Genomic DNA, 26,215 nt, shown 5'->3' on the forward strand with positions numbered 1-26,215 from the left:
ATTGTTATAACAAAAACATTTCAACAGCTACACTCCCTTCTTCATCAGTAGTTTTTCTGGATTTTATTATTTTTTGACCTGTCATGTTTCTAGTTTATTGGTTTCAGCTGTCCTTTTTTATCCACTTTATTTGCTTGTTAAGTTAATTAAGATTTGCAGTATGGCAAGAGGCATGTTGACCCATGAGTACCATAAGCAGAGTAATATTTGACAGTTAAGTACCTCTCAAATTTCATAAGTTACCTGTCTATTAAAGAAAGGTGTTTTTTTGCTCTAGGTTAAGAATCTATAGAAGTAGCATATAAAAATATAATGCTGTGATATTTTAAGCAAATTATGCATTCTGATTTTTAAGCCATTACATTCTAGTTTAGGAGAAGTTTTACTTGCATGTAGACATCTATTTGTAGAAGGACACTGCAACATTTGCTATGGCTTTGAGTTCATCTTGCACACAAATGTTCTCTCTGCCTCTTTGTATGTATACATATCTGTACAGTGGAAATGCAAGATTGAGCCTGTGAATTTAAACATGATCACAGAGGGCTTGCTTTGCCTATTTTTCAGTCATGGATCCCTTAGGAATGACTTAGATGAACTAAATGGGTGAATTGGTTCAAATTTCTCTCTGTTTCCTATCATCTTTTTAAATTTATATTTCATCTTCATTAAGTTTTACAGCGTTCTGTGTCTTACTGAAAATGTATGTGGTGGGGAAATGACTGGCACTTGTACTATTTATGTACCAAAGATTTGGCCTTCTTGCCAGATCTGAAAGGATAAAGGCATGCCTCGAAGACAGTCTCTTTTCCAGAAGGATTTGGTTGAGAATTGTGGGCCGAGGTCTTTTATTGGATAAAGCTAATTTGTAAGGGAAGTTCACCACCTTTCATGCAGGAGAGGCTTAGTGAACTCAGCATGAACTTAGGACACCCTTCCTTCCAAGATCCAGTTATCTTATTTGTTGTCATTGTTGTGCTCAATTGCCTTTCCAAGAGCTACATTCTCTTCATAAAATGTATTTCTGTTATCTCAAAAGAGCTACAGAGTAAACACATTTTCCAGAGATAACTTACTTAGTCTCACAGTGATAAACATATCCATCTATGACAGTATGTAGTTCCTTCTGAATGTAATGAAGATGTGATTTCAAATGTCATGCTTTTGGTGTGTAATCAATATTTCCAAGACCAACTGTATCGTGTGCATTGATACTGTTCTGTAGACTGTGAAATCTTGGAGATAGGTAAGATGAAAGCAAAGCATGAAATACATTTTACTTAACAAATTTCTCATTTTTCTTAAGTTCATATCTTAAACAGCCCTCCAAAAAGTTTGGTTATTTTCTCTTACGTTATTCTCTTCCTTAGTCTTTCATTTTTTAAGTGCATCAAGGCCAGCATTTTGAAATAGCACTGGTGTCTGAACTAGGACACAATCTGCAAATTCTGGCTTAAACAAATGTGCTTTCTCTCCTGAGGTGCTGAGTATGAATTAATAACCTGAGTATTCCCTGGATAAAGTCTCATATTCAGTGATCTTTTTGGCGGTCAGCTGGCCCTACTGTTTTAACTATCAGCTCTGTTGTGACATATTTTTAACAGTTGGAGCTGATAAGCTAGCTTTCCTGGCTGTTTGAGAAGCTGTTCAGTGGCTCTCAGCAATGGCTGCATCCCCTAGGACTTGAGCTGGGCTGATCCACACTCGTGATATTGAATACTGGTATGCGTTGTCAAGAAGATTTTACAGGATGTTGCATTCCAAAAGAAAAAAAACAAGCAAGTTGGCAAGTAGAATCCCCCCTTCCTGTAGTGCATGGATGTATTGGCAGTGATTTTGTTGTGCTCTTTCACATAGCACAGCTGTTGAACTTAGTCTTCGGGCTAATGCAGCTCACTTTGTGCTGTCCAAGCAAAGACCTTTCAGCATGATTGTTAATTGACTTTACGTTTAATAAAATTGAAATATCTGTGACTGACAGTAAAATGTAACTGTTCTTTCCACATAAGAAGAATTCAGTTTTTAAAAGGGAAGGAAGGAAAAAAAATGGTGATAAAGCTTGTCATTACATTCGAGGATAATAAAGCAATAAAGTTATCAATTATGTCGTAGGCAGGCACTGGATTAGTTATTAGCTGAATATAAATTGCTGTCTGAGCAGTAGAATCATTGGGTTTGAAGTTAAACAGATTCCTCAGAAATGCTTTCTTCATTTGAAGAATAGGCTCTTGTATATCAAAGTTCTTGTTACCATGTAGTGTGATGAAGTACCTCATCTGTCTGTGAAGACCACCTGGGTTTGTATTAACTGCAAATCACTCTATTAAAATCTTGTAATGGCATTATAAAGTCTTTTCACAGCGCTACTGTCGCTTTAAATTATCTCTGTGTCATTTGGACACCTGGTCATGTGTGACTGAGCATCTGAGTTTCTTCTTCTTTCCTGGTGTCACAGAGTTAACTAGATCAATCTACGTCTGTGACAGGGGGGCAGTAGGCCTCTGCTCCCCCCCAGCCCTCAAAATGGGAAGGAAAAGGAATAGGGAGATGGAAGCTGGGCTTAAAGAAGGGAAAAAAGAAAAAACAGCTGCAACGATCGACGGAGAAAAACTTACTTTACTAGCTATGATATTGGAATGCAAGATAACACAATATAATACAATCTAATTGAAATTGGGACTAATAAGTCAAATGAAATAGAAGAGAGAGAGAATGAGTTCCTGAGACCAATCAAACCTGAAAATCTTGGTACGGCTAGGAAGGCACGCTCCAACACCCTCTGCAAGTCAGTAAGAGACCACCCCACCAGGAAGGGCCAGATCCCATGACTTCTGTGATGTACAGGGACAGGTACCTGGAATTGGAGCATTAACATTTAACTCCACCATGTGTACTACATGATGTTATGATGTGAAATACTGTAAAACAAAAAACTCACAAGACCATGACAGCTGGAGAAGGCCAGATCCTCTGCACAGCGAAGTAAATGGTTTTTAGCCTGTTATGTTCCTGAGTCGAATATCGGTAAGGATTTCAGTGCCAGAATTCAGAACTTAAATCCTTAGATCTTCTTTTTGACCAGAGAAATTGGAGGTATGTGATTTTTATTTAATTGTTTATAATATATTACACTTCTGAAGGGCTGAAATCTTGTTTATGTGTATGTGATGTTTTTAAAAGTGGAACAGCTCAGTGATGTCTGTGTCTAATCAGGCCTAAGAAAACAGGTAATCTATATATCTCCTGTCGAGGATATCTGACCTGGCACTGAGATACTACAGCTTCTACTGCTCTGGCCCAGACTCTGCTTTAAGCGCCCATAAACCTTGTATTATAATACAGAAATAGCCAGCAATGTTCATGCCCTCCTTTTACCCAGAAGCATGGATCACTTAGCCACTAATGATGTGGAAGACCTGGCTTTAGTTTTCACTGGTGCCTGAAGAGATTCAAATCCATCTCCAGTACTCTCAAGGAGAACTCTATTTATGAGGCTTTTTATGGTTTACGAGGTGCAGTTACAAGGTTGTTCTGAGATGGGATCCTTCTGATGCATCCTTTTGAAACTGGTCCAATTTACAGGTTGTAAGATTTACTGGACATGAAAGAGACGGAGAGAATATTTTTATGGCAATTTACTTACCAGGCTGTGGTGAGGCAAATTTTCAAAAGGGATGTTCTCAACAGCACTTATCTCTTTTAATGGGAGGTACACTAGTGGACAGGTAGCTGGTGGCATCTTGCTTCTGTGAGAGGCGGGAAATTTGGGTGCCCCTTTTCACAGTCTGCCGAGTGCCGTCTTTGAGGCACAAGCCACAGGTGCTGATGGCTTGCTACAACAAGACAGGAACACACTATCTCAATCATAAAATCATAGAATGGCTTGGATTGGAAGGGACCTCAAGGATCGTGAATCTCCAATCCCCTGCCACATGCAGGGCTGCCAACCTCCACATTTAGTACTAGACCTGGCTGCCCAGGGCCCCATTCAACCTGGCCTTGAACACCTCTAGGGACGGTGCATCCACAACCTCTCTGGGCAGCCTGTTCCAGCATCTCACCACTCTCTCTGTAAAGAACTTCCCCCTGACATCCAACCTAAATCTTCCCTCCCTCAACTTAAAACCATTTCCCCTTGTTCTGCTGTTATCTACCCTTTCAAAGAGTTGACTCCCCTCCTGTTTGTAGGTTCCCTTTAGGTAAGGGAAGGCTGCAGTGAGGTCACTCCACTTTAAGACTGGAGGATAGCCAATGTCACTCCGGTCTTCAAAAAGGGCAAGAAGGAAGACCCGGGTAATTATAGGCCTGTCAGCCTCACCTCTGTCCCTGGAAAGGTGATGGAACAGCTTGTGCTGGATACCATCTCCAGACAACTGGGAGAAAAGGAGGTTATCAGGAGTAGTCAGCATGGGTTCACCAAGGGGAGGTCGTGCTCGACCAACTTGGTGGCCTTCTATGATGCTGTCACATGCTGGGTGGATGGGGGAAGAGCGGTAGATGTAATCTACCTTGATTTTAGAAAGGCGTTTGATACTGTCTCCCACGACATCCTTATAACAAAGCTGAGGAAGTGTGGGATAGATGAGTGGACAGTGAGGTGGGTTGAGAAGTGGCTGACTGGCAGAGCGCAGAGGGTCGTCGTTGGTGGTGCAGAGTCTGGCTGGAGACCTGTAACCAGTGGTGTCCCCCAGGGGTCTGTGCTGGGTCCGGTCTTGTTCAACATCTTCATCAATGACCTTGATGAGGGGATAGTGGCCACCCTCAGCAAGTTTGCTGATGATCCGAAGTTGGGAGGATTGGCTGACACGCCTGAAGGCTGTGCTGCCATTCAGCGAGACCTGGACAGGCTGGAGAGCTGGGCAGTAAGAAACCGGATGAGGTTCAACAAAAGCAAGTGTAGGGTCTTACACCTAGGGAGGAATAATTGCATGTACCAATACAGGCTGGGGGATGAGCTGCTGGAGAGGAGCTCTGCAGAGAGGGACCTGGGCGTCCTGGTGGATGACAGGTTGGCCATGAGCCAGCAGTGTGCCCTCGTGGCCAAAAAGGCCAATGGCATTCTGGGGTGCATTAAGAAGAGCGTGTCCAGCAGGTCGAGGGAGGTGATCCTCCCCCTCTACTCTGCCCTGGTAAGACCTCATCTGGAGTACTGTGTCCAGTTCTGGGCTCCCCAGTACAAAAAAGACAGGGATCTCTTGGAAAGAGTCCAGCGGAGGGCCACAAAGATGGTGAAGGGCCTGGAGCATCTCCCCTATGAAGAAAGGCTAAGTGAACTGGGTCTGTTTAGCCTTGAGAAAAGAAGACTGAGAGGGGACCTGATCCAGGTTTATAAATATCTGAGGTGTGGCGGCCATAGTGGTGAGGCCAGTCTCTTTTCAGTGGTACGTGGAGACAGGACGAGGGGAAACGGACATAAGCTGCAGCATAGGAAGTTTTGCACGAATGTGCGTAAGAACTTCTTCACGGTGAGGGTGACGGAGCACTGGAACAGGCTGCCCAGGGAGGTTGTGGAGTCTCCTTCTCTGGAGATATTCAAGTCTCGCCTGGACGCCTACCTGTGCGACCTGGTGTAGGGAACCTGCTTTGGCAGGGGGGTTGGTCTCGATGATCTCTAGAGGTCCCTTCCAACCCCTACAATTCTGTGATTCTGTGATTCTGTGATTCTTTTCTCCAGGCTGAACAAGCCCAGCTCCCTCAGTCTATGTTCATAGAGGAGGTGCTCCAGCCCTCTGATCATTTTCGTGGCTCTCCCCTGAGCCCTCTCCAATAGCTCCCTGTCTTTCCTGTATTTCACTGTCTCAAGTGATGCTTTCACAATACCTTTAATTTATTTCTTGATTGTCTGAGTAACTCAGGGCTGGCACTTGCTAATTCTCGTGGGTTTCTTTCCACTGGGTTTTATTAGTTAGGGAATTATTTTTTGTTCCAGAGTTCATCTGAAGTGCTTGACCCCCTCTGATGTGTTACTAATGAGGATACCAAGAAGTTTTCCTTTTCAAAATGTTTTATAATTGCGTGTTTCTGTAGTTGTTTCAGCCTTCCTCTATAAAAATGTCCAGTTCACTATTGGAAATGCAGGTACTTTATTTGTTGGTCACTGTGGGTATGGCAGTAACTGTGAAACACCCAAGATGAGCGTCTTGTCATGGCCAACACATCTGCTCAGATAAGCGGCATCTGGCCAACTCACCCCTCCTTAGAAGTCTGCAATCATGAACATGCTTTTGAAGTAGTGAGAAGAGTACAATTTATGCCATACGAGAGTCATTTGCACTGCAGCTCTGCCCTGGGTAGCATTATAGAGGAACTGTGGCTGCCTGCTCATGTGTTGCTGTTTGTCAGAAACAATCCTCCTGATGGCTCAAATGCAAAAGTCTTGAATTATTGAGGAGAACTCATGATATAGAACAGCTGCACTTTAGAGTTTTTACCTTCCTTGTATTAGCTTTTCAAGGCTATAACACGCAATTGCGTTTATATTGAAGAGAGATTTTTTTTTCAGTGGGAAAAAAACACCTAAGTGTTAATTCTCCAGTTTCATTTGTAATACATTAAGAATTGTCAGTACTATTCAGCACTGTAAAATAGCTTAAACACAGGACCTGTGCGTCAATGAGGACAATAGTTTCTGTGTCTCAGAAGAAACAGATACTGAGTATGGCTACTCAGAGATGTAGTTGTGGTGCTGGTATTTGGTTTTTTTTGGTGTGTGGTGACGGTGGTTAGTGAAAAAACACACCAATTCAATCTTTTCGTCTTTTTAGAGTTACGTCATGCACCTCTTCTGAAGTAAAAAAGAATGCGGTTTTCTCATGTAACTGGTCTCCTTTTTGAGTCAGGGAAGCAAAGCAGCAAACATGCAGGAGCGGATCAACTCTTGCACCTTAAACCTTGGTGCTGCTTGAACATGGTGTGTAACAACAGGACAAAGAGTAATGGCTTTAAACTAGATGAAGGGAGATTGAGATTAGATCTAGCGAAGAAATTATTCACTGTGAAGATGAAGGCAGTGGCACAGGTTGCCCAGAGACATTGTGGATGGCCCATCCCTGGAGGCATTAAAGGCCAGGTTGGAGAGGGCCTTGGGCAGCCTGATCTCGTAGAAGGTGTCCCTGTCCACAACAGGGAATTACAACTTGGTGATCTGAATCTTTTGCTGGGGTCTGCATATGTAGCAAATTTAATGGTTGCCAGCTTCCTCAGTTTGCGCCCTTGGAGTTACGCTGGTGTAGCGTGATCACTGCCAGTGCATCTCCATGAGGATGCCAGGTCCTTTCCACCTTTTCTGGACTTCCATGATGCCAAAATATTAAATGGACCAGTCTGCATCTGTAATGATATTTCATCTTATTTATTACTTACAATAAAAAAATACGTCCAAAGTGTTAGAAAATAAAATTGGACTTTTCATTTCACTGAAAAATAATTGATGGGCTAGCTGAATGACTGCTATCCATTTCCTCTACTTTTCCTGTGGACAAGGGGAAGAAATAGTCCCCGTTACCCCAGAGAGCACATAACAAGCTTCCATTAAATTGAAATCTGTCTCTCAAGGGGACTTGAGAAACTGTTCAATGTGCAGTTTAGCTTCAGGTGTCTAATTTAGTGTTTTATATGCATTATTTGTCAAAAACCAACAATTTTGTCTCTAACAACATTTAATTTCAGTAAATGTTGTATATTCTCGATATAAGCTTATAAATGAGAAGTTGCTGGGCTGCTCATATGAATACTTTCTTTGGAAATTGATGTTTCCTCTGTTAAAATCAGTTAGTCCTCCTGAACAAACTTGGCTAATGTCCTCCACAAATAATACTGTGGTGTTTGTATTACTTTTGTATTTCTCTATTCTGAGAAAAACAAGTAAAATCAACTTTTGCCTGCCGTGAAATAAAATACACTGGTATAGTAACAATTAAAAAGTATCTGTTTGAATTTATTTTGGTTCATCTGTTGAGATTGTATTGTTTGTAGGCTTAAAGATAAAAGGAAATAAGAATAAGAGTGTGTATAGTTGTTTCAGATTTCAATTGTGGTAGTTTAAAATAATAAAAGTTGTTGTAGATACACACTGTAAGCTTTACTTTATAGAGTGGAAATTACTATAAATTGTAATAGATTTTATTGTATGCTATTTATATTTAGTAACCTTAAGATCAGAAGGAATAAAATAATATAACTATGGCTATAACTATAATCTTATAACTATGGTTAAAATATGTTTAATGTTTTAAAATTTTGTATTGTAATGTTTTAGCTCTGATGTTGTAATACTAAATTTTGATACTGCAGTGCTAAAAAAATTCCAAATTTTCCCCCTGCATTTTCTTTCTCTAAAGCAAAAGTAGTCTGTATTATTTCCACCTAAAAGAGACTCCTGGAGATGAACCAGTTTGCAGTAATTGTCAGGTGGTTATTGTTGCCATGGGCTAAAGGCTGAAACACGTCACCTCCATAGTGTTGTTCTAAATGGTCTGTATCTGAGTTAACGCTCAGATACATTCTGCAGTTCTGGGTATAGTGTCAATAGGTTGCTGATCTCATAATCCATATCCTATTTTTTTATCTTTTAACTGTAATTTTGATATGTATACTAGAGGCTGAGGTACACATATAGGGTTAGACTTTTATTCTTAGTTTTCTGTAGCAGTGAGTACTATGATGTACTAGGTCAGTGAGTTGAAACAAAGTCCATCACATTAAAGACTAATTTTCCAAATCTACATATTCATAGATTGTATAAGAGCACATTCACTTTTAGGAAAAAAGACAAGAATTGCCATTCCCATCATTGCCTCCCAAAAGCTTTGTTAAAGTAACATTACTAAGCCTGAAAGATTAAGCAATCGGCCTTTTGGGAATGTTAGGAAGAAAACTGTCTTCTTGTCCAGATCCTGTAATGGGCAATTACTTCAACATGTACTTCTTGTCTTAATTTTTTGTGGCCTAGTATTAACAGAGGGACAGGATGTTTCAACATTGGATTTCAGGGATATCTGCTGACAGTGGAGAAATGATGGATCTCAGCAGCTCTGGGTCCCATGTCAGCCACTGGCAGGGCATTTTGCTTTACTTGGCAGAAACTCTTTCTCTCCCATCGTGACCATTTCCTCCCCTCTGGGCGAGGTCCTGCATGCTGTTCCTAACCATTAGCCAAGGCCTGCAGCCTCGCCAGTCAGCCCACAATCCTGGGGGATGAGCACCATTTCCTTCTCACACTCATCTTCTTCAGAGAGGTTTACTCATAATACACTCTGTCGCTTTTAAGGTGAGATTAGGTAGCTCTTTTAGGGTTTGTAGGACAGGTCTCTTAGGATTTAAAATGGTGGAATCCCTTAAATCACAGCTCACCAAGCATGACCTCTGGGAGCCCTGGTCTCTATGCTGGTCCTATCTCAGCCTTTGCAAACACTACCTGCTGTTTCCTTTCTCAGAACACCAGACCCAGTCTTTGCATTTTGTCTGTCTTTAGGGCTTTTTTTCCAACCAGTGTTACTCTTCTCCTTCCAAGTCTGGCTGTTCTTACTTATCAAAGGTCAGCTGGTGCCCTCCTTGTTGCTGCCTGGTCCCAGGGGAAGGGCCGCAGTGGGAAGAAAGAGGTGTTTAGGAGATCAAAGATGTGCTCCTTAGACCCAAGTTCTAAGGAGCAGGGAGTAGACCTCATTAGACTGAGTTCTCATCTCAGAGAATGAAAGCTTTGGGCTGTGTGAATTCACACTGTGGACCGTCATTGCCATCAAATGGTACAGGAAATATTTGTTTCACCAGACCCAGTGTCCAGTTTGGGGCAGGTGTCCCTGGATATCTGCCTGAGGAGCATGCTGCAATTCACTATTTTTTAAAAAGCTTATTTGAATTCTTTTCTTTCTGAAGTGAATCTTTTTTTTTTCTCCCCGAACTACTGAAAACATTAGTTTCAGTCAGATCTAATTGTAGCTTAGTAGTATTCAGTGTACTTACTGTAGTAAGGAAAAGTGTGTTGAAATAGATATTTCAGAGGTCAGAAGAACAGAATAATCATAAACTCCAGAATGAAGGACAGTAATCAGAAAAAGGAAGTTGATTTGGCAAAATGAATTCTGCTGGTGAAAATTAAGATAAACAGAGATGTGCAGAGAGAGGCAATGAAACTCAGCTGCAGTGTATGAGAAACATACGTCAGTTTGGGGCAAGGCAGCTCCATTGCTCCTGCTGTGTTTTCCAGCTAGCTGAGGAGTTGTTGCCACCTCATGTGTAATGTGAGGAAGACTGAATAAGGAGGAAAAACTAAAAAGAACTAACTGCCTAATCTTTTATGCCATTTTCACATCAACTGGTATGTAGAGTCCTGTTGTGGTATCTGACCCAAGGAGGAGTGACTTAGATGTGCAAGATCAGTTTGGGAGGGCTGAACTCCAATGTTGGGGGGGAGGGAAATGGCTGAGTGTCACCTGGAGTTGTGCAACAACTTATATATATTTAAAATATTCATGAATTATTTATCATAGTCCTTCTATTGCTTTTCCATTGATGAATATTCTGTGGCCAACTCTTTGTGTAAAACTTTAACTTCTATGTCTTCAGCAAATTATTGGCTGCAAATTATTCTTCAGGCTGTCATTTATCAAAGCAAGCTGGTTTACTTGTGAGCACTGAATACTTCCATGTTAAAATAAATAAATAAATAAATTCTAAAAATAAATTTTAGAATATAGTCTGAGTATGTTCACCTAGAAGTATAAATGCCACTCAGCACATCTTTTCAAAAATGACTTTCACTGAGCCTTTTTAGTTTGCTGGACCTTTCTATCACAAATCGGTTTGGTAGGTACTTGCAGAAAGTTCCTGATGTGTTCCATTTCATGTTAAATAACCAGCCCATACTAACAACTCCAAATTCATTAAAAAATGCCTATGTATGTTTAATATTTTTTTTTTCTTACTATTATTTAATGTAAGTATCAAGGACTCGTATTTATTAACTCAATCTTCGTTGGCTCATAGTACTGCTCAGTGCATAGTTTTTCAATAAATTAAATGGAAAGATTCCAAATTAAGATTGGACTAAGGAAAACAGAGAATTAATTGAAATTAAAGAGAGGAAGAGTTACTCCAAAAACTTAAGAGAAAATCTTACAAGAAGTACTACTGAATGGACATGTGACATTGTTTGGGATTTTATAAACTATTTGTTTGATGCCAAGAATGATTATGAACTGGGGGAAGTAAGATACTTTAAGTAGTATTTTACTTCCCTTTTAGCCTTTATTTAGGGGACTACTGTTTCTTCAGAAATGATTCTCAAATCTAAAACGGATTAGTACAAGAAATACAAGTATATCAGTATTCCTTATATGCTTGAAGCAAGTGTTACTGCAAGAACTTATTATACTGCAGCTGTTCAATACCTTTGTTAGACTTAAGTTTCTCTTGTCTTGTCTACTGGTATTGTGTTATACCAGTAGACATCTATTGGTTTATTTCAACAGATTGTTCCTTTGGTAGAGTATTCTAGTCACACTAGTCAAATATAGACAATCAATCCATGCCAAACATCTTGTTTTCTGAATGTGCTAATGATGTAGGAATTGAAGGCGTGGAGTTTTCTGTTTCTTAAAAAAAAGTTGTGGTAGTCCTATGTAGAGATTGAAATTCTGTGAGTGTTGGCTTGTATTTTTGAAAGGTATATTCGACTTACCAGATAGTACAGGGGCTGATCAGTTTTTTGGGCTGTAGGTGTTAATCACTTTTTCTCCATGTATGCCATGGGAGAAAGGCCTTAATAAATCTGTCCGTTTGGGGATGAGAGTTAAACACCAAGTAACTTTAATGTTTACCCCTTCTTTGGAAATGCATTATTTAAAAATAAGTCATTTTACACTAAGTGTATTTGTGTTCACTGTTAAACGTGTTTAAAAATTAATGCTGTTTGTATAGGGATCTCTTTTTAAGCACATTTCCCTGCACCTAATTCGAGCCATTGCAAAAGGTTTGAGTTTTTATTATTGCAGTAGTTGTAGAATACCTCCACACAGAGTGCAATAGTACCTTAGTGTGGCTGTTCAGGAAAACTTAAGAAAATATTCTTATAACCATGAAGCCTCAATTTTACTTGTCTGTTTATTAATGGTTAGTTTGACTTCCATCTCCCCAGCTCAAAGTTTTTCTCTTATTTTGGATCACGTTCTGTAGGTTTTACACATCTAGCAGCAATCTGCTAACAAAGGGCACCTGCACCTCTTATATTGCACTGAGTTTGTTTTGCCTTTTCAGAGTCACAAAGAGAATAGAATTTTGTTAGGCATTGAGAGCTGGAACCATCTACTTTGAAATCAAACATCTAACTGCTGTGCTGAGATAGCGATCCATAAAGAGGGCATCATTCAGTCACTCCTGTTGAATTGGCACAGTTTGTTCAAATGCATTTTCACTGAATCCATTTTTATTTCAGTCATCCCTGGACCCTGCCTCTCTTTCTAATGGTACCAACTGGTGCTGTTTAGAAAAGGAGCAATGGGAGTTACTGAAATAGAGTCTGGCTCAGCCCGACTCAGGAGTGCAGTCTCTTGGGATCTCATTTTCACTCTGAACACGAAGTTCCCTTTGACCCTAAGCAATCATTTCTCAAAAACTGATGGTAAGCTGCTTTTAAAATCATGCTCCCTATGAAAAACAGGAAGATCTAGCTGTCTTCTCCAGCATGACCTCTTGGATTGGTCTAATGAATCCAGACTGTACAGTCATAGAATCACAGAACAGCCTGGGTTGAAAAGGATCACAATGATCATCTAGTTTCAACCCCGCTGCTGTGTGCAGGGTTGCCAACCACTAGACCAGGCTGCCCAGAGCCACATCCAGACTGGCCTTCAATGCCTTCAGGGATGGGACATCCACAGCCTCCTTGGGCAACCTGTTCCAATGCGTCACCGCTCTGTGTGAAAAACTTCCTCCTAATATCTGACCTAAACCTCCCCCGTCTCAGTTTAAAACCATTCCCCCTTGTCCTGTCACTATCCACCCTCGTAAACAGATGTATCCCCTCCTGTTTATACACTCCTTTCAGTCCTGTCAGCAAAGGAAGGCTCAGAGCAGCAGCTTTGAACAAAAGGCACAAATGCCTGTTTTCTTGGAGCTTTTCCACTCAGAAACACAATGTTAACATCTTCTACTTGGCTTTAATTTTCAGTTGTCTGCATGTTTCCCCTTCTTATTCTACATAGTAGTCTTTCACCACCATCCTTTTGTTATTCATTTGTATATCCATTTGTTATTTCGAACCTAGCCTGAGTTTCTTTTAATGTAGGTGCTGGAATATTTCTGGCTGTCTGGATTTCACCCTGAACACATGGCAGCCAGAGCTGAAAGCTGTTTCAGATGGGCACAGTTATGTGCTTGCAGCACCCAGCCTCCTCTTTTGGGTGCTGCTGTGGCGGGCATAACAGAATTTGCCCAACTCACCCTCCTGTAACTCTTTGACAAAACAGCATCATCCTGCCTGAAATTCCTGCTGCCAGAGCATACAAGGTGGGGCAGCACGATGACAACTGAGAAGGGTGTGTGCTTTTTTGGTGATGTTTGAAGAGTTAAATATTCAGCAATTTATTTTTTAACTTCCTGTCCTCAAAGCCAGCTTATTTTATAAAGGCTAAATTTAGTCTGTTCAGCTTCCGTCATCAAGGGCAGCTTTTTTGGTCTGCTTTCTTACAAGCTGACCTTGAGAGAGTGCCGCTAGAAAAGAAGAGCAGTTTGAAAGCTGACAGCTGATGGTTGAAGGGTTGTAAACTGTGCTGTGGTGAGCAATAGCACTCCACAAAAGCATGAAGCCTCACTGAAACCCAGTACCCTATGAACTTTATGAGTGTAAAGGTGCCAGGATGGACTACTAGAAACAATGATCTCAATGATTTTGTGCTGCCTTTAAGCTCTGCTGTGCAGACAAATGCTGGTGCTGAGAGGAGATAACCATGAGAGAGCAAGAGCGGGGTTGGTCTCTTCTCACTGGTGACAGGTGACAGGACAAGGGGAAATGGCCTCAAGTTGTGCCAGGATAAGTTTAGGTTGGATATCAGGAAACACTTCTTTACAGAAAGGGCTGTTAAGCACTGGAATAGGCTCCCCAGGGAGGTGATTGAGTGTTTAAAAACCGTTTGGATGTGACGGTCAGGGACATGATTTAATGGAGGGTTGTTAGAGTTAGGGTAGTAAGGTTAGGTTGTGGTTGAACTGGATGATCGTTAAGGTCTTTTCCAACCTGAGCAATTCTTTGATTCTGTCATTCTATGAGTAGGGTGAAGGCGTGAAAAGGGGTATTACAAAATGTGTCCCACAGTAAGCTATGTTCAGGGCACTAGAAAGAAGATGACGTGTAGCTGGGCAAGAAAGGGTGGCCATCCAGCAGATAATTCTTTATCAGCCCTGGCTGTAATGTGCTCCACTCAAGGCGTGGTGACTGGTTGTGTGGCTGGCTGCTTGGTTTTCCATGAGAGATGGAAAGACAGGCAGTAAGGAGTGCTTTTTCACACAGCCAAAAAATGCTTTGTGAATAGGGAGATCACATGCTGTGTGTGCCTGGCAGCATTTATTATCAGCCAGCTAATGAAAGGGAGCACTGCAAGGGTACTGGGTACGGCTCTGAAGGGCTGGCACAAAAAGCACAAGCCAAGACCAGTGACCAGCAGAGGCTGCAGCATTGTTCAGAACCCTTTCTAGCAGGGAGCCACGCTAATCTGCCTTGTGCTTCTGGTTCTGCCTGGAAACTATATCCTGGACTGCATTAAAAAAGGGATGGTCAGCAGGAAGAGGGAGGTGATTGTCCCCTTCTACTCGACTCTTGTGAGGCCCCCTCTGGAGCACTGTGACTAGGCCTGGGGCCCCCAGTACAGGAAGGACGTGGAGCTATTGGAGCAGGTCCAGAGGAGAGCCACTAAGATGATCAGAGGATTGGAGCAGCTCTCCTATGACGAAAGGTTGAGGGAACTGGGCTTGTTTAGCTTGGAGAAGAGAAGGCTCCGGGGAAACCTCTCTGTGGCCTTCCAGTACTTGAAGGAAGCATATAATCAGGAGGGGGAACAGCAGGGGTGTTGAAGCTAGATGATCTTTGAGGTCCTTTTCAACCCAGGCCATTCTGTGATTCTGTGATTTCAGCTGATGGTTGGTGGCCCTATTGTGCAGACGTGAGCGCAGGGGCAGAGGCTGCTCCTCTTCCTGACACCAGAGGCAAAGAGCACTGGGAGGAGGGAGCTGCATGGAGACACATGCCCTCATGTTATTCTTCCTGGGCTGGACGCCAGGGCAGCCCACTGGGTCACAAACTCTCAAGAACAACACAGATGTTTCTGGGAGATGGCTGGAGAAAATATGTTTAATAAATATTTTTATAAATTTTTCTATAAATACATCAGGAGTAAGAGGAGGGCTAGGGAGAATCACCATCCCTTATTGGACACAGAGAGCAACCTTGTTACCAAGGATCAGGATAAGGCTGAGGTACTTAATGCCTTCTTTGCCTCAGTCTTTAATGGTAGGAGTTGTTACTCCCTGGGAACACAGCCCCCTGTGCGGTTGACAGGCATGGGGAACAGAATAGGCCCTCCATGATCCACGATGAGATGATTTTGGACCTGGTTTCGGGTTTTGGACCTGAAAACTGGATGCTCGCAAGTCCATGGGGCTGGATAGATTGCACCCTAGAGTGCTGAAGGAGTTGGCAGATGTGGTTGCTAAGTCTCCCAGGGCTCGGTACTGAGGCAGCTTCTATTTAACGTCTTTAATAATGATCTTGATGAGGGGATTGAGTGCACCCTCATTAAGTTTGTAGATGACACCAAGATGGGAGGGAATGTTCATCTGCCTGAGGGGAGAAAGGCACTACAGAGGGACCTGGATAGACTGGATTGATGGGCCCCGATTAGGGTTAGGATTAGGTAAACTGTATGAATTTCAATAGGGCCAAGTGTCAGCTCCTGCATTTTGGTCCCAACAACCTCAGGCAACCCTACAGGCTTGGGGCTGAGTGGCTGGAAAGCTGTCTGATGGAAAGGGACCTTGGTATACTGATGGACATGTAGTCTCACTGAATAAAACCAGTGGCCACACTCACTGTCTAAGGAAATGAACAGTCAGATTTTGGTTAACAACGTTCTGGAAGATTCCAGGTAATAAAGTCCTGAGAGATAAGCCATCCCTTTTTACTGAGGTCCCACTCTTGGTTACAGAGCTCCTAATGCTGTTGGAAAAGATCATTAGAAAAGGTTTTCTTATACTATGCCTTTCCAGCAAATAAAGCTAATTTCATATTTAGAGGTTTTACTCTAATACAGTCTAAACACTATGGGGCAGTGCTATGGGGTAATGCTATGGGGTGACGCTATGGGGTGTTGCTATGGAACAGCGCCATGGGGGACATTTTGTGGCTGAGCTGTGGGGCAGTGCATTGGGCAATGCTATGGGGCAGCATTATGGCGTGGAACTGTGGAATGGCGCCGTTGGGAGATTCTATGGGACAATGCTATGGGGCAGTGCTATGGAGTGATGCTATGGGGCCACAGTATGGGGTGACACTGTGGAGGCAGCATTATGGGGTGACATTATGGGACAGTACTATGAAGCAGAGCTAGCAGAAGCAGATGCTATTGGACAGTGGTATGTGTTGACAGTATCTGGTGACTCTGTGGGGCAGTGCTATGGGGTGATGCTATGGGGTGATGCTTTGAGGTAGCGATATAGGGCAGAGCTATGGGAAGACAATATGGGGTGACACAATGGAGCAGAAGTTTGGTGCAACCCTATGGGGTAACGTATGGAGAGATTCTGTGGGCCAGAAGCCAGCGGTATGAAGTTGTATTATGGGGTGATGCTAAGGGTGACACTATGGAGCAGTGCTATGAGTTGACATTATGGAGAGATCATAGAATCATAGAATCACAAGGTTGGAAAGGACCTACAAGATCATCTAGTCCAGCCATCCTCCCATCACCATTGCTACCACAAGCACTAAACCATATCTCGTAACTCCTCATCCAGACGCCTCTTGAACACTGCCAGGGACGGCGACTGCACCACCTCCCTGGGCAGGCCATTCCAGTGCCTGACCACTCTCTGAGAGAAAAAGTTTCTCCTTATGTCTAATCTAAATCTCCTCTGGTACACCTTGTGGCCATTTCCTGGGGTCTTGTTTGTTCCCTTCGTCAAGACAACCTCCCTTCAGGAAGTTGTAGAGTGCAGTGAGATCTCCCCTGAGCCTCCTTTTCTCCGGACTGAACAATCCCAGCTCCCTTAGCCGCTCCCCATAAGACCTGTGCTCCTTTTTCGTTGCCCTTCTCTGGACACGTTCCATGGCCTTGATGTCTTTCTTGTAGTGACAGGCCCAAAACTGCACACAATTCTCGAGGTGTAGCCTCACCAGTGCTGAGTACAGGGAGATGACTACCTCCCTGCTCCTGCTGGCCACACTATTTCTAATGCAGGTCAGGATGCCGTTGGCCCTCTTGGCCACCTGGGCACACTGTTGGCTCATGTTCAGCTGAGGATCAAACAACACCCTCCAGTCCCTTATTTCTTAACAGGCATCCAGCCACTCAGCCCCAAGCCTATAGCGCTGCATGGGGTTATTGTGGCCAAAGTGCAGAACCTGGCATTTGGCCTGGTTGAACCTCATCCCCTTCACCTCAGCCCAGCGATCCAGCTTATCCAGATCCCTCTGAAGGGCCTCCCTACCCTCAGGAAGATCAAAACTACCTCCTCACTTGGTGTCATCTGCAAACTTAACATTAACCAGTACTCGCTAGGCACGTCCCTCTAGCCAGTTTCTTACCCAAAGAAGGGTATACCTGTCCAGGCCACAGGCAGCCAGTTTCCCCAGGAGAATACTGTGAGAGACTGTGTCAAAGGCTTTGCTGAAGTCTAGCTAGACTACATCAACAGCGTTTCCCTCGTCTACCAGTCTGGTTACCCAGTCGCAGAAGGAGATGAGGTTGCTCAAGCACGACCTGCCTTTCATGAACCCATGCTGGCTGGGCCTGATAGGCTGACATGCTATGTGATCTCACCCAAGATGATTTACTCCATAACTTTCCCTGGTACTGAGGTCAGGCTGATAGGCCTGTAGTTCCCCAGATCCCTTATGGCCCTTCTTGTAGATGAGAGTCACATCAGCAAGCCTTCAGTCCTCTGGGACCTCTCCAGATAACCGTGGCAGAGAGTGGCTCGGCAGTCACCCCCGCCAGCTCCCTCCGCACCCGCGGGTGGAGCCCGTCCAGTCCCATTGTCTTGTGACAGTCCAGATGGAGGAGGAGCTCTCTAACCGTCTCCCCGGGGGTGTATTCTGTCTGGCATCCTAGACTTCCAGATCAGGGCATAAAGTGTCCTGAGGATAACTTATCTGCCTTTTAAAGGCAGATATAAAGAAGACGTTGAGGACCTCAGCCTTCTAATTATCCTCAGTGGTCACATTCCCCACTGCATCAAGTAAAGGATGAAAATTCTCCTTGGTTCTTCTCTTACCGTTGATATACTTACAAAAGGATTTCTTATTCTCTTTTACTGCAGTGGCCAGTCTGAGTTCAAGTTGGGCTTTTGCCTTCCTAACTTCTTCCCTGCACACCTTAGCAACTTCCTTGTAATCTCCCCAAGTAGCCCATCCCTTCTTCCAGAGGACATAGACTCTCTTTTTCTCCCAGAGTTTCAACAGTAGTTCTCAGCTCATCCACACTGGTCTTCTTCCCCTATGGCTTGCCTTACAGCATTCAGGGACAGCCTGTTCTTGTGCCTTTAAGATTTCCATCTTGAGGAGTGTCCAGGCTTCCCCTTTGCCCCTTTACCCTTTAGGAGCGACTCCCAGGGGACGCCTGCAACAAGCGTCCTGAACAGGACATAGTCTGCCCTGTGGAAGTTCAAGATAGCAGTTTTGCCGGTCACCCTTCTGACATCTCCAAGAATAGAGAATTCTACAATTTCATGATCTCTTTGTGCCCAAGACAGTCCCCAACCTTCACAGCTCCCACCAGTCATTCTCTATTAATGAAGAGCAGGTCTAGCAGGGCACTACCCCTGGTAGGCTCTCGTACCAGCTGTGTAAGGAAGCTATCTTCCACGCACTCTGGAATCCTCTTGGACTGCTTCCTCTGTGCTGTATAATAATGTCATGGTTTTATGTTTTTTGTTTTTGGTTCTCAGTATTCTGCATCAAAACATCATGTAGTGTACCAGGAGTTAAAGTGTTAATGCTCCAATTGCAGGCACCTATCCCTATACATTACAGAAGTCATGGGATCTGGCCCTTCTGGGTGGGGCGGTCTCTTACTGCCTGGCAGTGGGTGCTGGAGGGTGCTTTTCTGGCTATTCCAAGCTTTTCAGGTTTGAATCAGTCTCAGGAACTCTCTCTCTCTCTCCTATTTTATTTGATTTATTAGTCTCAATTTCAATCAGATTGTATTATATTGTGTTATCTTGCATTCTGATATCATAGTTAGTAAAATAAGTTTTCCTCCATAGATTGTTGCCGTTGTTTTTGTTTTCCTCCCTTCCTTCCCATTTTATGGGCTGGGGAGGGGAGGGCAGGGGCCTACCGCCCCCTGTCACAGGCGTAAATAGGTCTCGTTAACTCCATGACAGATTTTTTGGTGGAGAATGCAGGTATTTCTGATACTGGCACAGGTTTGTCACGATTAATCAGTAGAGACATTTGCTCCTGCATTTCATTCAGTTGGTCCGTTATTTGTAAGATGGCGGCAATGGAAACGTGAGTTGAGGGTAGCTGTTGTTCGTAGTTTTGGAGCGTAAGAATCAATTCAAAAACTAAGGGTATTCTCTCTTGTTCCCGGTATCTGTCATTAGCTGACAGTAGTGTACCGGCATATCTGTCTAGTGCTGTTGCTGTGAGTCTCTGCCATATCTCAGGCATTGTCCTCACTCTCTCAGGATTGTGGTCTTGTCGTGGGTGGTTAGGAACAAAGTTAGAGTCAAACAACATTTCCACCACAGCCATTTCCCTCAAATACTGGATACCCTTTTCAGCTGTATCCCATCTTTTCATCACAGGCTTCAAGCCGTCTTTGAAGCGATACCTTTCTTTCATGGCTATTAACACTCGTTCCCAAAGGGTGGAAAACTCATCCAAACATCGACTAATTCCTCGGTCAATAGCTGGGTCTCTGGCAATGGCTCCTAGCTGGCGAGCTTCATTACCATCTAGAAACAAACTATTGGCCCCACGGTGCCAGCAGCAAAGCAACTGGGAAACGAGAGTTTCATTCGGGTCCCGTGTGAACTCCTTTTTGGAGCCTTGGATTTCAGTCATCTTCAGAGGCTGACGGGTAGTAATAAGGATGTCCTCATCATCAGTCTCTTCTGCATGTCTCTTAGTTTTTCCTTTTGCTTTTCGCGATGGTGGTGGTTCTGAGGAGGGCCCCTCGCCTGGATCTTCCTCCACCTCCTCCTCCATTTCTTCTCTTTTCTGTTCTAGACGCGTGGACACTCATTTCCATTTCTTGCCTTCCACAGGAGCAACTGATATTGTTACTGGTGTCTCTTGTAACTGATCAGATTTGACTTGGAGATTCTCCATTTTGGCTTGAACCTCAGCTCGGAAACTCTCTCTCTCCAGAATAGTATTATATAGGGTGCTGTAAGCACAAGCCAAACCCCAAATAAGTTGTACCTCCTTAGATTTATGTAAGCCGCGCTGTCCCTGACTCAAATACTGACTTAGTTTCTCAGGATCTCACAGGTGTTCAAGAGTAAAATCCCATGACATTGCGGGTCACCTTGCTTTTAAGATCTTTCCTGAACCTCTCCATATTCCCTGCCAGTCAGCATTCTCTGGTTCTGGAGGAGACTCCTTCCCTTTGTAAAGGAATATAATCAAGGAAAGCAATAGCACGCACCCCAACATGAGTATTAATTCAAGATTCAAAAACCGTCTGACAAACCGATAAGGAAGCCTGGAGACTGGTCTGAACATTGTGCTGTTCGTAAAATTAGCCATTCCATCTGGGATGTAAATGTCAAAATTCAGACCATACCACATTGCATACAGTACTATGCAGGTGTCTCCATCAATGCCCTTAGGTAGTTATATATGAACATAATTCCACAACAAGTAATTATGGCCTTGATAATTTGCCAATAAGTTGAGAATAACATGACAGCTTGTAAGCCTTTACTCAACACCCTCACGATGAAAAGTGGGTTCATTGCTGGTGTCTATTAAAAAGGGGTTAATGAATTGAAACTGACAAGAGGAAGGAGGCAAAAAGAAAAAAAAAAGAAAAAAGGCACTACCAAGACTAAGCAGTGCTCGAACAAACAAACAAAAATATTTCCAACATTTCCAGTATTTCCATATATCAGGGAAATTGAAGATTGCGCGACTTTCACAAGCTGCTCATAGAATGCCTCGTCCTTCTCTTCATCCCGATTAGGTGGTCTATAACAGACCCCCACCAAGATATCTCCCCTACAGGCCTTCCCCCTGATCCTTACCCACAGATACTCAAATTTATCATTCCCAACCCCAAGCTCTTCAACATCAAAACAGTCTTTAATATAGAGGGCCACTCCACCACCCTTCCTTTCTCGTCTATCCCTTCTGGAGAGCTTGTAGCCCTCCGTCACAGCACTCCAGTCATGGGAGTGGTCCCACCAAGTTTCGGTAATAGCAGCTAGGTCATAGTTAGCCTGGAGCACAATGGCTTCCTACTCTTCTTGTTTGTTGTCCATGCTGCGTGCATTGGTGTCGATGCACTTCAGCTGAGCCTCTCGCCTCACCCCTAATCCCATTACTGCTCCCCTAGGCTCATTTCTAGTGAAATTTCTGCTCCATAAACTAACCTCCCCAGTCCCCTAAAACCATTTTTTATAGTCCTCAGGCTTCTGTCAGTAACCTCATCACTGCCAGCCTGGACTGTCAATAGAAGATAATAATCAGAGGAGCAGATCAGACTACGAAGTTTTCTAGAAATATCCCTGACCTAGGCCCCAGGGAGGCAGCACACCTCCCTACGTGTAGGGGCAAGCTGACATATTGGGCCCTCAGTTCCTCTCTGAAGGGACCACCTATGACTATCACCCTCCTTTCTTTACTGGAGGAGGCAGTCTTCAAGCATGGAACCGACTGCCTCTCCTTAGAAAAGCTTGGAGGCAGTCCTCCCACCTCATTCTCAGCCACCTCACCCTCCAGTTTCAGGGCTTCAAACCTTTTACATAGAGGACCCGAAATAGGCACCTGAGGTAGGTCAGGATGGGCACCGCCTGCATCTCTGAGCTGGGACCTGCTGCCATTCCTCCTCTCCAGTAGGCTCTCTTGGTTTGACTCTGGCAAGGGGAGAGGATCCACTACAGTTTGAGGGGTGCAATCTCTGCACCTTTCCTGCAGAGAGTCACACCACCAGTCTGTCTCCCTCTCTCATTCTCTGATGGTTCTTAATCTCTCTACCTTCTCCATAACCTCTACCACCACACTGAGCAACTCATCCACCTGCTCACACCTCACTCAGGTGGCATCCTTCCCATCCTCCCCCAGCAGCAGCAGGCTCAGACACTCCCTGCAGCCAGAGACCTGAACCGCTACATTTCTAGGCAGGCCCTTCATCTGGGTTGCCACAGTCTTCTTGGGGCAAGCCCACTGTCTGGTAGAAACCATGTTTTGAACCTGCAGTCTCAGGGTCTGTCAGTAGGACAGCAGTCTCCTGAGCAAAGACAATAACACTGACGCATCCTGCCACAAGACCCACCTCCCACACCTACTGCTGCAGTAATGGGCAGTGTGGACAGCGCTCATACTCTGATTTGCCTCCCTGTTATAGGTAGACAGTAACACCTTTTCTTACCTTTTCTTATCTGGCACACTAGGTGAGCGGAATCTAGCTTTTGCTCTCCCAAGGGCTGCTTTTAGCCTTGCAGAAAAGGGTCAAGGTCAAGCTCAGAGGTAAGAGTGGATAGTGCCAGCTCCACTCCTGCTGGCTGAGCAGCCTGCCCACAAGCTGCTAGCCCCCCAGCACCAGCACAGTGCTTTTGTTGGGTTCAAAAAAAAAACCCCTAAAAAGAGATTTTTAGTTGGCCTTTTTGCTTTAGGTCCCTTCCCCAGTGCAGTCTTACCTGCTCTGAAGCTAGTCTCCACAGCAATGACTGTTTCACACAGTGGGAGGGTGTTTAAACAACTGTTTATGTGGGTTGATAGTGATAGAACAAGGGAATGGTTTTAAACGGAGATGGGGGAGGTTTAGGTTAGATAGTAGGAGGAAGTTTTTCACTCAGGGGGTAGTGACATACTGGAACAGGTTGCCCAAGGAGGTTGTGGATGCCCCATCCCTGGAGGCATTGAAGGCCAGGCTGGATGTTGCTCTGGGCAGCCTGGTCTAGCGGTTGTTGACCGTGCCCATGGCATGAGGGTTGAAACTAAGTGATTGTGGTCCTTTTCAACCCAGGCCATGCTGTGATTCTATGATTGTATGAAGACCAAGCGCTGGGTCCTGCACTTTGACCACAATAACCTCAGGCAGTGTCACAGGCTAGGGGCAGTGTGGCTGGATGACTGTACAGAAAACAGACCTGGGGGTGTTGGTTGTTGCTCTGCTGATCATGAGCCAACAGTGTGACCAGGTGGCCAAGAGGGCCAACGGCATCCTGACCTGCATTAGAAATAGTGTGGCCAGCAGGAGCAGGGAGGTCATCATCACCCTGTACTCAGCACTGTTGAGGCTGCACCTCAAGTGCTGTATGCAGTTTTGGGCCCCTCACTACAAGAAAGTCATTGAGGCCCGAGAATGTGTCCAGAGAAGAGCAGTGAAGCTGTGAGTGGTCTGGAGCACAGGTCTTATGGGGAGCATCTGAAGGAGCTGAGATTGTTTAGTCTGGAGAAGAGAAGGCTCAGAGGAGACCTCATTGCTCTCTACAAGTACCTGAAGGGAGTTTGTGGTGAGCTGGGGGTCGGCCTTTTCTCTCAGTAACAGTGATAGGACTGGTGGGAATTGTCTCAAGCTGTGCCAGGGAAGATTCAGGCTGCATGTCAGGAAATGCTGCTTTTCTGAAAGAATGGTCAGGCAGTGCAATGGGCTGCCCAGGGAGGCAATGGAGTCACTGACTCTGGAGGTGTTCAAGGAACCTTTCAAGGAACCTTTAGATGTTGTACTGAGGGACATGGTTTAGTGAGAACTACTGGTGATAGGTGGACAGTCGGACTGGATGATCCTGGAGGCCTTTTCCAACCTTGGTGACTCTATGATTCTGTGATACTAAATAGAGCTCAGGCATCTTAGTCTAAAATCCATGATCTTGGAAAAACATCTCCATCATCTTTAGGTCACTGTCAGAGTGCAAGTTGTTATAGTGTCTACATTGACTACTGTCAGTACAAAATATAACTCATTTGTTTACAGTTTTTATCTTAAGCCAAAGGAGGCACAAACTGTTACTAGTAAGGATCCTGCTGTGTTTTGTAATGTCAGCTGAATTCAGTTACAGATGGAGTGTATGAAAGCACAGGCAATCTTACTTTTAGAGTTTTGCCAGTGAAAGGAGGGTATAGGAGCACAAACCAGTTTTATTCTGTGTAGACATTGATGAAGGCAGCGTGAATTTCATCTTACTAATGAAGGCTGAAATAGTAATAGTAACTGTATTACCGTAGTACATAGCAGCCCCAATCATGTACAAGGACTGATCCAGAAACCAGATGGAGAGTGTACTAATGAAAGGCGGATATAATATAGGGACTGTGTGATAGGAAAAATAAATATATAAAGACTGCTAAAAAAGAAAGTGAATTACATGGTAGCCTGTTGTTACCTGGTACTTTTCTCTTTTTTTTTTTTTTTTTTGTCCCAAAAGAGTAGATGTAATTACTTCATTTTCCATACAACAAATGAAGAAAGAGCTTTAAGTCTGTGGTGATACATGAAGTATGTTTTATCTCAAAGGCAACTGACTTTTCATCCATGGAAGGAATGCTTAATGTGACTTCTATCTCTCCTGCTTGCACTTGCAGTGGTGGCACTGGCTTCGTACAAGTCTGGGGTCCTGATACTACTGAGGCAGGCAGCACTGTCACTGAAATCTGCCTCATGCACCCAGAAGCAGCCTGGATCAACATGCACGGGTTCCTTTACTGTCCATTTATCTGCCCTTCTTCAACCAGGATCTGGCAATTCGTACTGCTTCTAAATGCTGTACCTTACCCTTGCCCACCAGCCCTGTGCACAAGGGGATGCGTGAGAATCTTGCATCTCTCATGTATATGGGTTAATCCCATCTATCCCCTTTCACTCAAGCCTTTATGATATATGATTGAAGGCAACATCTTCTAAAGGTTTTGCGTATGGTGTGCAGGGTATCCCTTTCCACCCTGCCTTCCCTCTGCCACCAGTCTCTTTAGCTAAGCAGACCGAGGCTGCTTGCCCATTGCATGTGTAAGACTTCTGTCAGCTGTTGTCAAGATTTAAAATATGACCCACTTTGTGCTATGTATGTTTATGGTTTTGTCTTTATCATTGCACATCCAGTGTACCTAATGCTGAATCTCATTACTGACAGTATACAGGGTAAGTTGTAAGCAATAGTCATTGAGCAATTACAGACTCTTCTACCTTTTTGAAGAAGAAGAAATTTTCACGACCTTGCCACTTGCATTTGTTACATGCTTTGAAAAGTGACCTGTTCTTTATGCTGTGTTCTTTTTAAAGAAGAAATCCCCATTGTCTTTATAAATGAATTTTTGTTTTTATTTCTATTACCACAGAACAGCAGGGTCTGTGGCCGGATGAATTGGGGTCTCTTTGTTTTAAGTTGATTTGTATGTGAATAGAGCAGGAGACGTGCTGTTCCAGAGATGTTCTTGCTTTCAAATGGAGGGAAGTGTTAGGTCCAAGAACAAACCTAAATCAACTGAATGGATGAGGTCTACTAAACATCTCATCTTTCATAATGCTAGGGAAAATACCCACTTAGGCTGCTGTTTTTATGGTTTTTAATATTAATGCTTCTGTTTTCCTTTTGCAATTGAAGTTCATTCTGTGATGAAATTTGGCTCTGACTCAAAAATGTTGATTCTCAATGAAAATATTTACCATAGCAGATTATAAAAATCCCAAATCAAATTTATAGTTTGCTTGATTGTTAGCCTACCTAGAGTGGGTGAACTGAAATATTTCTGGCGTCTGCCTTAATATTTTTAGAAATTGCATAAATACCGTGGTCTGGAGAATGAGGGAATGCATTTGGAGCTGCTTAAGTACCATAAAAA

The 26,215-nt window shown here is 43.7% G+C and overlaps 1 protein-coding gene across 1 annotated transcript in view; it reads left to right on the plus strand.

Annotated features, from left to right (window-relative positions):
* KLF12 (KLF transcription factor 12) overlaps positions 1–26,215 on the plus strand; it is a 280,926-nt gene that overhangs the window by 149,267 nt on the left and 105,444 nt on the right. The gene's annotated exons all lie outside the window — the stretch shown is intronic.

This window comes from Meleagris gallopavo, chromosome 1 (assembly GCF_905368555.1).
Source record: "Meleagris gallopavo chromosome 1, MGAL_WU_HG_1.1, whole genome shotgun sequence".
NCBI classification, from domain to species: Eukaryota; Metazoa; Chordata; class Aves; order Galliformes; family Phasianidae; genus Meleagris; species Meleagris gallopavo.